The sequence below is a fragment of the Passer domesticus genome, chromosome 1, assembly GCF_036417665.1.
Source record: "Passer domesticus isolate bPasDom1 chromosome 1, bPasDom1.hap1, whole genome shotgun sequence".
Lineage (NCBI taxonomy): Eukaryota > Metazoa > Chordata > Aves > Passeriformes > Passeridae > Passer > Passer domesticus.
In genome coordinates, this window is record NC_087474.1 from 135,076,347 (window position 1) to 135,086,161 (window position 9,815).

Sequence of the window (9,815 nt, forward strand, 5' to 3'; positions counted from 1 at the left end):
TACCTGTAGTTCATATATCATGAGGTACTCAGTGTCCAGTAATCCCAAGTCTTCATCAATCTTATCAACAATTCAGAACTTGTCACTTTTACTAGTTGGCTTTGCTGTAACGAACTCCTAGGCTGTGAAATTCACCTACATTGTAAGTCTAGAAGCTCCGAAAATTTCTTCCCAGCATGCAATATATGAGTATTTTTTATAAGCTTTCCAAGACTCATCTTGAAGGAGCTCATAGGAGGAATAAAAAGTTGCTATAAGTGGTCTAAGCACTGACTTCAACAAAGAAGCATTTTAGAGTCTAAAAACATAAAATTGATATACTGTTCTCCACTAAGAGCTTCTTTTCAGGCTGTCTGAGTGGTGGGTTGTTCTGGTATGGAAAATGATTGGTGTCTTTTTATGCAGGATGCCTGAAGGTATGATGGTGCCCTGAATAGCCAAGGATCTGTGAGGTCCACTGTGAAGCAACACATGTGATCCAAATATAGCTTAGAGCCACATCTTTTCTTTTGCCACACAGTGTCAACAGGATAAAAAACCCCAAAAACCAACCCACAATGAACATAATTGTAGTCATATAAAAATTAAAACAGATGTGTCATTTTGTTGCAGTGGCTGGAGGAGAATAACAATGAGGCAAGCTCTGAATAAGAATCAGTAGTAAAATATTTTTTTATAAGGTAGTTGATTTAATTTCTATAATAATGTAGTTAACAAACAAATTATTAATACTTTAAATTCAAATTGTTGAACTTAATTTTTAAGCCCAAACATGAGCTCCATGACATTCTAAGCAAAAATTCTTACTTGTGAGCTTCTTCTGGAATAGAAAAAGTAACTTTGAGCAAAAGTTGGACAGTTTTGTTGCACTGTTGTATTCACTTGAAAGACAACCTTTTCTTGTATTTCAAATTGCTGGCTAGCTAAAGAAATTAGATTTCTTACCAAAATACAGATAACCCTTTCTAAATATACATCTCTTTCTTTTACTAATGATATTTTCCTTTCCTTTTTTAATATAGTATTAGAGTTACTTATACACTTTAAATTGAAGTTTAAAAAAAGATTTTAAAGAGTTAAAACAATAGAAGTTTAAAACAGAAAGCCTAAACAGTGTACAGCTGTGTTTTCTCAGGTGCAGGAAACTAATTTCTAAAGCCGTCTTTCATGTTTTAGTGCACCAAAATCATCTGGTCAATGTGTAGATGTACATTTATGTTACAGATACTTACCTTAAGAAGATCAGAGATGTTTAAAAGCTGAGTATGAGTCCTTTTAGGAAAAGGGCCACATAGATATTTTAATAAGAATATTTGAAAACAGTAAGTATTAGGATCAAAAATAACTTTTGTCACTGATTTTTAAGGGAGAAAAAGATTTTTAAATGGATCTAAGGGGAAATTCCAAACATAAAGAAAAGTGTAACAGTAACACATGGAACACAATATGTAATCTTCAGCAATTGCCTTCCTTTTTTTATCAGTTCCTCCTCTTGCTTTGATTATGTCTTTAGGCTGCAAAATATTTAGAAAGAAGTATCTTAGATTCACACCTATCAGTGCAGTACACACTCTCTTAGTGTCACCAATATAAAAAAAACAAAACAAAAACAAAAACAAAAGGAAAAGCTGATACTTAGACTACACTAGAAGTGCATATTTTATTATTCTAAGTGATTTCTACTTTTAGAAAAAGCACGCTACTGGAGAAACTGGACTTTGAATACAGATTTTTTTTTAAACTTAACATTATTGAATTTCTCAGTGCTAAAGAACTGATCCATTAACCATTATTATTAGGAGATCATCTATTTCTTGTAACAGCCATTCTACTGACTCAAAATAAATTCAACATTTTGACTATAATGTTCTTGTACTAGAAACAGAGTGAGCCTTAATTTGGCTGTTTGCTCTCCCCATTCTGGTTGGTCCATTTTTTCTAGTCCGTGGAGTCCTAAGACATCCTACTGTATTATACACAGTATGAGCCAAATGTTTGATGTAACTGACAGTTCTATCACTTTAAGTAGCTATTTTTACTTTCAAAATATTTTTCACTTAAATGGCTAAATTGTTCTTGTTTTCATGCTCATAGTCATGATGTACTGTTTATTCCAAGATGATGATTAATCTGTCCTCCAGAGATGTCAGACAGTGCTGTTGCCACTGTTGTTTACCAGTCTGTGTCTGTGCTGAGCTTTGTGTGTGTGATTTTGTAAGGAGGTGGAAATCATGAGGGAAATTGTGTTAATGACACTGTGTATGGAACTTTGAATTTGTAATATCAGATTTATTTAATATTTAATATTTTACTAGTTATATCACAAGTAGATTTGACTTGTCAGTTAGTGAGAAGAGCAAAGTACAAGGCAAATAGTATTTTTTGCTTTCTTATAACTTCCACACACCTGTCAGAGTCCTGTGGGTTAAGACAAGATTGCCTCAGAAGTCATATTTCTCCACTTTGTCACTAAAAAAGAAGTGGTATAAACCCTCAGTCACTTTATAAATGGTTAGAAAGGTAATTTGCATTTGTACAGCTTTAGTAATAAAAATCACATTCAGGACATATGAATGATTCTATTGGAACCAAAACCAAATAGGATTAAAGATGTCCTTTGCCATCTTCCCCTCAATATTTCTGTAAATCTGCTGGAGATTTCTATGCCCACACTTCTGCTGACACAAGTATATATTGAATTGCTTATTCACATGAATATACAAATAATCTGTCTAGAAGGAAACAAGTATTTACTTAGTTTTGAGGTATTTTAAAGCAGTGTTTGTTTTCCTTAACCTAGATAATTTCACAGATCTGCCTTAGGGAAGGGTTAAACAAGTTGTGTCTACATAACTGGCAGGAGAGAAGTGTGGCAGCAAACAGCTGACAATGGGTGAGAGGTGATAATGATATAAACCTCTTTGTTGCTGAGAAATATCTTTGATATGTTTTTGAAACATCTCACATGTTTGATATAAACAGACAGTTACATTCCAAAAAAAGGGAAAATGGAAATTATTGGAGGTGATGCCAGTGCTCAGTAACACCAAAATTCCATATTTGTAACAACATAAGTAGCAAACTATCATTCAGCTTGCCTGAAATTGACTGGACAGCATGGAGTAGTCAACAGATACTTTCTGACTTTCAGTATCAGATAGTACATTATCCCTAATGTGGTGTAGATGTGAGCTGTTTTAAAAGAAATTCCTTCCCTTCTCTGCTCCTGCTTTTGGCTGACTGTGTCCAGTATTTCCCTTGAGCCAGATCCAATGACAGAAATTTAGCTCACCACTAAAAGAATAAACCCAAAGCAAACAAAAATTAGTTTTCCATTAGATTAGGTTGCTAAAGTGACTCATCCTGCAGCTGTGGATTAGTTACATCTCCTGCAAGGAAATGAAACAGCAGCTGGGGCTGGGGAAGAGACCACCCTGCTCAGCAACAGCTCACAGTTTCTCCAAACATGCTGTCATGTTCTGGAAGACACAATCTCATCCTCAGCCCACTTCCCTCCCTTCCTGTCAGCATGAACATCTGTGTAGAGCTAAAGAGCTGACCTGTGGTATTTCTAGTCTGGATCGAGTTAACCAAACTGATGCAAACTCATGCCTCGCTGTAAGAGAAAGGATAGTGCAGAGCAGCGTTTAACAGCCAGGACAAAAGTGAGGCTGCCCTTCACAATAGGGTTTTTTGTTTAAAGTACATGCAAAGCTCTGGATTTAGAATACAAGCATCTTAATCTAATCTAAAACACCACTTCAGCATTCATGCTGCACCTTCCCTGAACACTTCTCTGGAGTTTTCTGGTGTCTCAAGCACAAACAGCCACAAGTTTTTAGTATTTTTATTTTGGAAAGAAAAAACAATTTGACTAATTCTTTCCTGTTTAGTGTCTCTCTTTTATGACACTTAGAATTCTAGACCTGCATTGCAAATAAGTGATAATAAAACTGGCACAACATTCATCTGCCATTTCCAAGTTGTAACAAAGTGGACGAAATAAATCAGTGATCAGAATCTACATTAGTGAAATAAATAATTTTTCTGGTATAATTTCTTTATGCAGCTAAACACAGTTCATAAAAATGAGTTTCCTGATAATAAATATGATCAAAAACATGGCTCTATAATATTTGTGGCTGTGAAAAGCTATTTTGCTATTACAAAAAAAAAAAAAAAAAGAGGTGCTTTTTTTCTTAATTGTTTCAATTGTTTCTGTAAATTTATGTAGCTCATTTTGGAGGGAATATGAATTCATAAATTCGTTGTGGAAATATTCAGTTTGAGCTTTCTGTATACCATGAGGTTATAAATCCTCTTGCCTTTTTAATGTCAGGAAGTTTCAGACCCTTTGAGGGAAAAGAGGAAAAAAAATTTGCTTTTACTCCAACCAGTTTAAGACTTTCTGTATGAGGATGACAGAAGACCATTATCTTCCTGTAGCATGATAACACAAGTCTTTTTCAAGGAACTCCTCCAAAGAATGAGTGCCAGGAATATCAAGAGTTGAGAGTTCAGACTCTGGTCATGATGGATGCGGAAATGATGGGTGACATTGGTTCAGAAATTCCTAGTGGCTGGGAGAAGGCAAGATGTCTTTGGTGGAGTATGTGCCCATGGCTGTAGATGCTGCTGACAGTCCCAGGGGACTGAGAGAGGCTTCCCCTTAGCCACCAGATCATTGTCTTGCTCTCTGTAAGCTGATGCATTTTATTGCCTTTCTTTCTCCCTTTCAAAGATTCTTTTGAGATTTTCCTGCCCTATTTGTGCAGAAGGGAGAAACAGGAAATCTAGTTTGGTGAGGATGGACCATATGCATGTTTAATTTGAAGGCTGAGCCAATGTTGTAGATCAGGCTTAGGTTCAAATGCAAATCAAGGATAGGAAAGAACTTTCTATGTAAGAAAATTCCATTTACCCCTGAAACTGCAATGCAAAGTTAGTTTAATGGTCCTAGGGGACCCTGGCATGGATCAGTTTCACCAGAACATATACTGTGCTCGTCTAGCTGCCCCCTGACTAGTAAACCTGGGCAATTCTTTAGAATCTGGTGCTAGACAGTTTGGACATTTTTTCAGAGATAAACATTAAAAAAAAAAAGAAAAAAAAATTGTATTTAAGAAATGCCACTTGAAATTCTTCCATTGACCAAAGAGGATATATTTTTTGATTATAAGATAAAAATTTATTTTAAATTTATTTCCTATTTTAAACCAAAAATATTATTTTGGTGCAAAACATGCAAGAAAATATTTTCAAATAAAATTTTTCCTTTCTCAGATAACTACGATGGTAATAACAATATAAGTGGTTTTTTCCACCACTGAAATTTTTACCTAAATTAAACCCAAATTGATGATTAATTTGTGATCTGTGAAGCTCCCTTTTTAACCCAGAAAATTCATTATTTTCTTCAGTACTCTTTACTTTCTTTAGAAAATTCATGGGTCACAGATATGTAACTCTAAAAAAAATAGTCTGGTCTCTACTCTGTTTACTCTTGTTCCCAGCAGAAATTTTTGTGTAGGCATTTCTGGGAATGTAATTTCTACCCCAGTTTCTTTCCCTAGTGATCTTGCCACAGGTCTTTTTTTACGGAGTGATAAAACCAGGTTGTGTATGTACAGTTTTTAAAATAATGAGACAAAAAACCCCAAACTTCTACCATTGATTCACAATCAGTATAATGTGTAACTAAAATTAATTATTCTGATTAGTCTTGTAAATTCATACAATTATCTTAATGAGAGCTATAGTCTTTAGTTCTGTTCTGTTAAAATCTAAACCAAACAAAGAATGAAAATTCTCCAGTGCCTTTTTGGTGCTCTTCTAGTTACAAAACGAATTGCATATTAATTTTACTGTGGGATCCTGGACATTTTCTCACCCAGCTTTGGTTGGTATTCCTGACTACAGCATGTGAAATAGAATCCATTGACAGTATGGGAAGGAATTTTTCAGAGTTCTTCACTGTTGACCTGCCTCTGCTCTTTTATTAATTTCAACTGAATCAAAGAGAAATTATGTTAAGTGCTTCTGGAAATCCTTCCTTTCAGAGGAATCAGAAGAATAGCTTGAGACAGTAATGTTTTCATAAAATTGCACTCATTAATAAAAAAAAAAAAGTCATCTGCAAATTCTGCTCAACATGTGGTTTTTTGACTTCCCTGAACAGAAGGAGGAATAACAACTTCAGGGTTTCTCCCTGCATATATTACTCTTTGATCTTACAGTATTACTTTCTGGTGATATTTATCCTTTTTTCTTCTTGCTTCCTTTGGTAAATGAATATATGTGGAGCTTCTAAAAATTGCTTCAGTGGAACTAGTAAAAAGGGGATTACACAAACCCATTCTCTCCCCCAAAAAACAATCCCCTTGAAACAGCTAATTATTTTCATGTTTGTGGGCATCCTAACACTAAGAGTCTTCTGAACTCCCACGGTTCTAGACTGTCTCAGTTTCTGACCTCCCAAGTAAAACTTTTAGTGGAAATGCAGTGTCAAAAGACTTCTTGATCTCTCTGAAAAGGCTCTTTCTTGTTATAGTTTCAAGTTCCTCAGCTGCAAATCTACTAGTTACACAACAGATAATTAGATCCACATAAGGCCGCAAAACATCCCAGGCTTAGAAATCACCTCAAAGAGGCTAGATCTCTTTGTAAATTGGCTAGTCTGAGTAAAGGATTAAATTATGGAATATTCAAGCATATTGCTCATTATTATATGAAAAGAAAAAAAAGGTTCTATTGTTGATATTGTGTTTGGGGCAGTTCAATGGTGACAGAAAGGATACCCTTTCCCCCTAGTTTTATTTTCTTTCAAACCTGTAAGAACAGAATTTAAACATTCTTAAACTGACTGAAAATAGCACTCAACAGAGCCTGTCTCCTGTAGACCATCCCCTGAGTATTTGTAATCATTGATGAGACCCTTCTCTTCTCCAGACTAAAGAGACAGTTCTCTCAGCCTTTTCTTACAGGACAGATGTTCCAGATCATTAATCACTTCTGTAGCCCTTTGTAAGATTCCCTCTGGTATCTCCATGTCTCTCTCATATTGAAAAGCCCGGGTCTGAGCACATAACTCCAGTGCTGAGAAGAGGGGCAGGATCACATTCTCTAGGTAGTTCTTTGTCTAAAGCAGCTCTGGGCATCACTCACCTTCTCTGGTGCAAGGGCAGGTTGCTGGCTCATGTTCAGCTTGGTGCATGTCCAAGAACACAGCCCCAGACCCTGTTCTGCCAAGCTGCTTTCCAGCTGGATTGCCCTGAGCGCAGGTTGGCACTTGGAGTTGTTCCTCCCCAGGAGCAGGACGTTGCAATTCGTTGAACTCCATGACGTTCCCGTCTGCCCATTTCTCCGAATTTTGAGGCCAATCTTCTTTGCATGGCTAATTCAATAATTTTGGTGTTCCTGTGAAAAGGTGTTTCCTCACCTATTGCAGTATAAATTATAAGATTATTTTTTGTTTCTCTTGAACCCTATTCTGTTTAACGATGGGTTGAGTTTATCAGTGTTATGTGATAATTATTGAAATTCATGTCTTTTATTTCTATGGCTCTATTAAATTACATTACTTTCCTTAACATCCTATTTTAGTAACAATCGTTTTGGGAATAGTGCAGACATTTGCAGAACTAATATGGGAATTAAGTTTTCTGAAGGTCTTAGAAAAATTGTCTATTTCAAAACCTTTTACAGAACTGTGTTTGAAAATATTTTTTCAATATTTTTTCCTGAAGTGATGTCTTAGTCTTCTAAATTCACCTTTCCAATCATGATAAAAAAGGACCAAGTGGGCTCTCTGACCTTTACTTGTAAAATATATTAAATATCTGATTATGGTTAAACATAAAGGACGTTATTAGGAATTTATAGTGGTTACCACAGCAGGTGATACTGAAGAGAAAATTTTGTAACACTGGAATCATTAACATGTCTAGGAAAAAAAAAAAAGTATATTCTTTAACCTTGCCAGTAGCCTAATAAATTCAGTAAGTTTCTATGTAATGTAAGGAAAATGAGGTAATGAAAGTCTTTTCAGTGGTTAATAACTTCTTCATTCTTCTGTCTTCTCTAGAGTCAATCTATGTTTCTCCCATGAACCTTTTTCCTAGTCACTGTCAGGTGCTTAATGTCCTGTAAAAATCTTGTCTTATGCACCCCAATGTTCAGAATGGCTCTTCAGTACATCAACACTGATATTTTTACACTTTTTCTTTTTTTTTTCTGAAATGGATGTGATTTTCTAGAGGATTTTTATTTTTGACTAAACATTTCTGCCAGCATGATTATATACCTAAGAATTTACATGCGTGAATTTGTATAGTCCCTGAGCTATTAATGTCTATATTTCCAAATGTTAGAAAACTTAGCTTCTTCACGTGAAAAAAACCTGGGAGAAAAAAAACCCAAAACAAACCAGCAATCACACCAAAACTTGTGGAAAACCTGGGGGACATAAGTCATCTGCTATATGAGAAGAGGTAAAAAACCATTTTACACATTTCTAAATTGTTTTTCTGGATGAGTTTAGTAGCTTGAGACACCAGAATGTTCGGGATAGAGTCATTCTGAAGAGTGCCATCCAAAAATCACAGTCATTCCCACAGCCCAGGCAGTAGTCAGCTGTTCCCACAGGATGTATTAGCAAAACCTTTCCACATCAGCAAAGCCTTTAGATCAAATTTCACTTCTTCAAAAGTTATCTAACAGCATTGTTGAAAAAAAGCTTACATAAGAGTGAATTCACACTTACAGGTCTGTAATTTGAGTCTTTATGAAAGTACGTAAACCCTCAATACACAAAACCAAAAGCATGACAAAAAAAAAAAAAGTATTTGAAAGGAAAACATCTTTCTGTGGTTTTCCTCTATCACAGTTAGACTAAATCTTAGCTGCTCATACTAAGTTTTGTAGTATAGTGAGAATCCAGGCCTTTGGTAGGTACAATTCTCATGAGATGAGCGTATGCTGCCTCACATGAGTAGGGATAGAATGAAGGCATTCGTGTTACCTGAGAAGAAAAGTTCTGGAAATAGACAATTACATCCTAATTTCTGAAATGAGATGAAAGGTGGTCCTTTGTTACTTTTGTAATCTACTTTTATTGCTTAGATATCTTTTGTTCAAAGTCTGTTTCTGGTCACTACTAATTGGATGTGTTTCACTCAAAGCTTTTTTCCCACAACATAAGTTCAGTTTGCCATGACCTTTTACCCCAAAAATTCTTTCTTATTTGCTGAAAGAAAAGCTTATATTTTGCATTCTTGAGAGTAATAATTATTAATACCATAAATCATACAAATCTAGCTTATTCATACTGTGTGAAATTATAACACATGCTTGGTACTATTATAGATTGTACTGGAGTTTTGAGATGATGAATAACCTTGCATATTAAGTTGTTGCCAGATTGATCCTACAGTCTAAATAGAAAATGAAAATCAAAATATCATAGCAGTATACTGACTTATATATCTGGCCTTGTAATATAAATCAGGTTTTCTTATTAGAGTAACCCTGTGCAATTTGGTTGGTTCAGTATATGGTAGAGACTAAGAAAAATGTTTATAAAATCATGAAGTTTGCCAATTTAAAACATTCTTCTCCCTAATAGTAAAATTTTCAATTTCATTATTCCATTATAAAAACTATTCCTCTTTGAATAGTGGGACAAATGCGAGTAACAACTTGAATAGCCAAATCCAGCTGCTGGTGATTAGCACTATCAAAGCAATGTTTCTTGCTCTCTGAAATACTGTGGATCCTTTACTCTTCTGGAAACACCTAATCTATCCAGCAAACACATA

At 35.1% G+C, this 9,815-nt stretch overlaps 1 long non-coding RNA gene across 1 annotated transcript; it reads right to left on the reverse strand.

Annotated features, from left to right (window-relative positions):
- Positions 1 to 1,264: 1,264 nt before the first annotated feature.
- On the reverse strand, positions 1,265 to 8,799 carry LOC135289672 (uncharacterized). Its single transcript, XR_010352414.1, has 3 exons — positions 7,165 to 8,799; positions 2,408 to 2,469; positions 1,265 to 1,514 (listed from the first exon to the last, which is right to left on the reverse strand). It is a non-coding gene; the product is annotated as an uncharacterized LOC135289672 (long non-coding RNA).
- Positions 8,800 to 9,815: the final 1,016 nt, after the last annotated feature.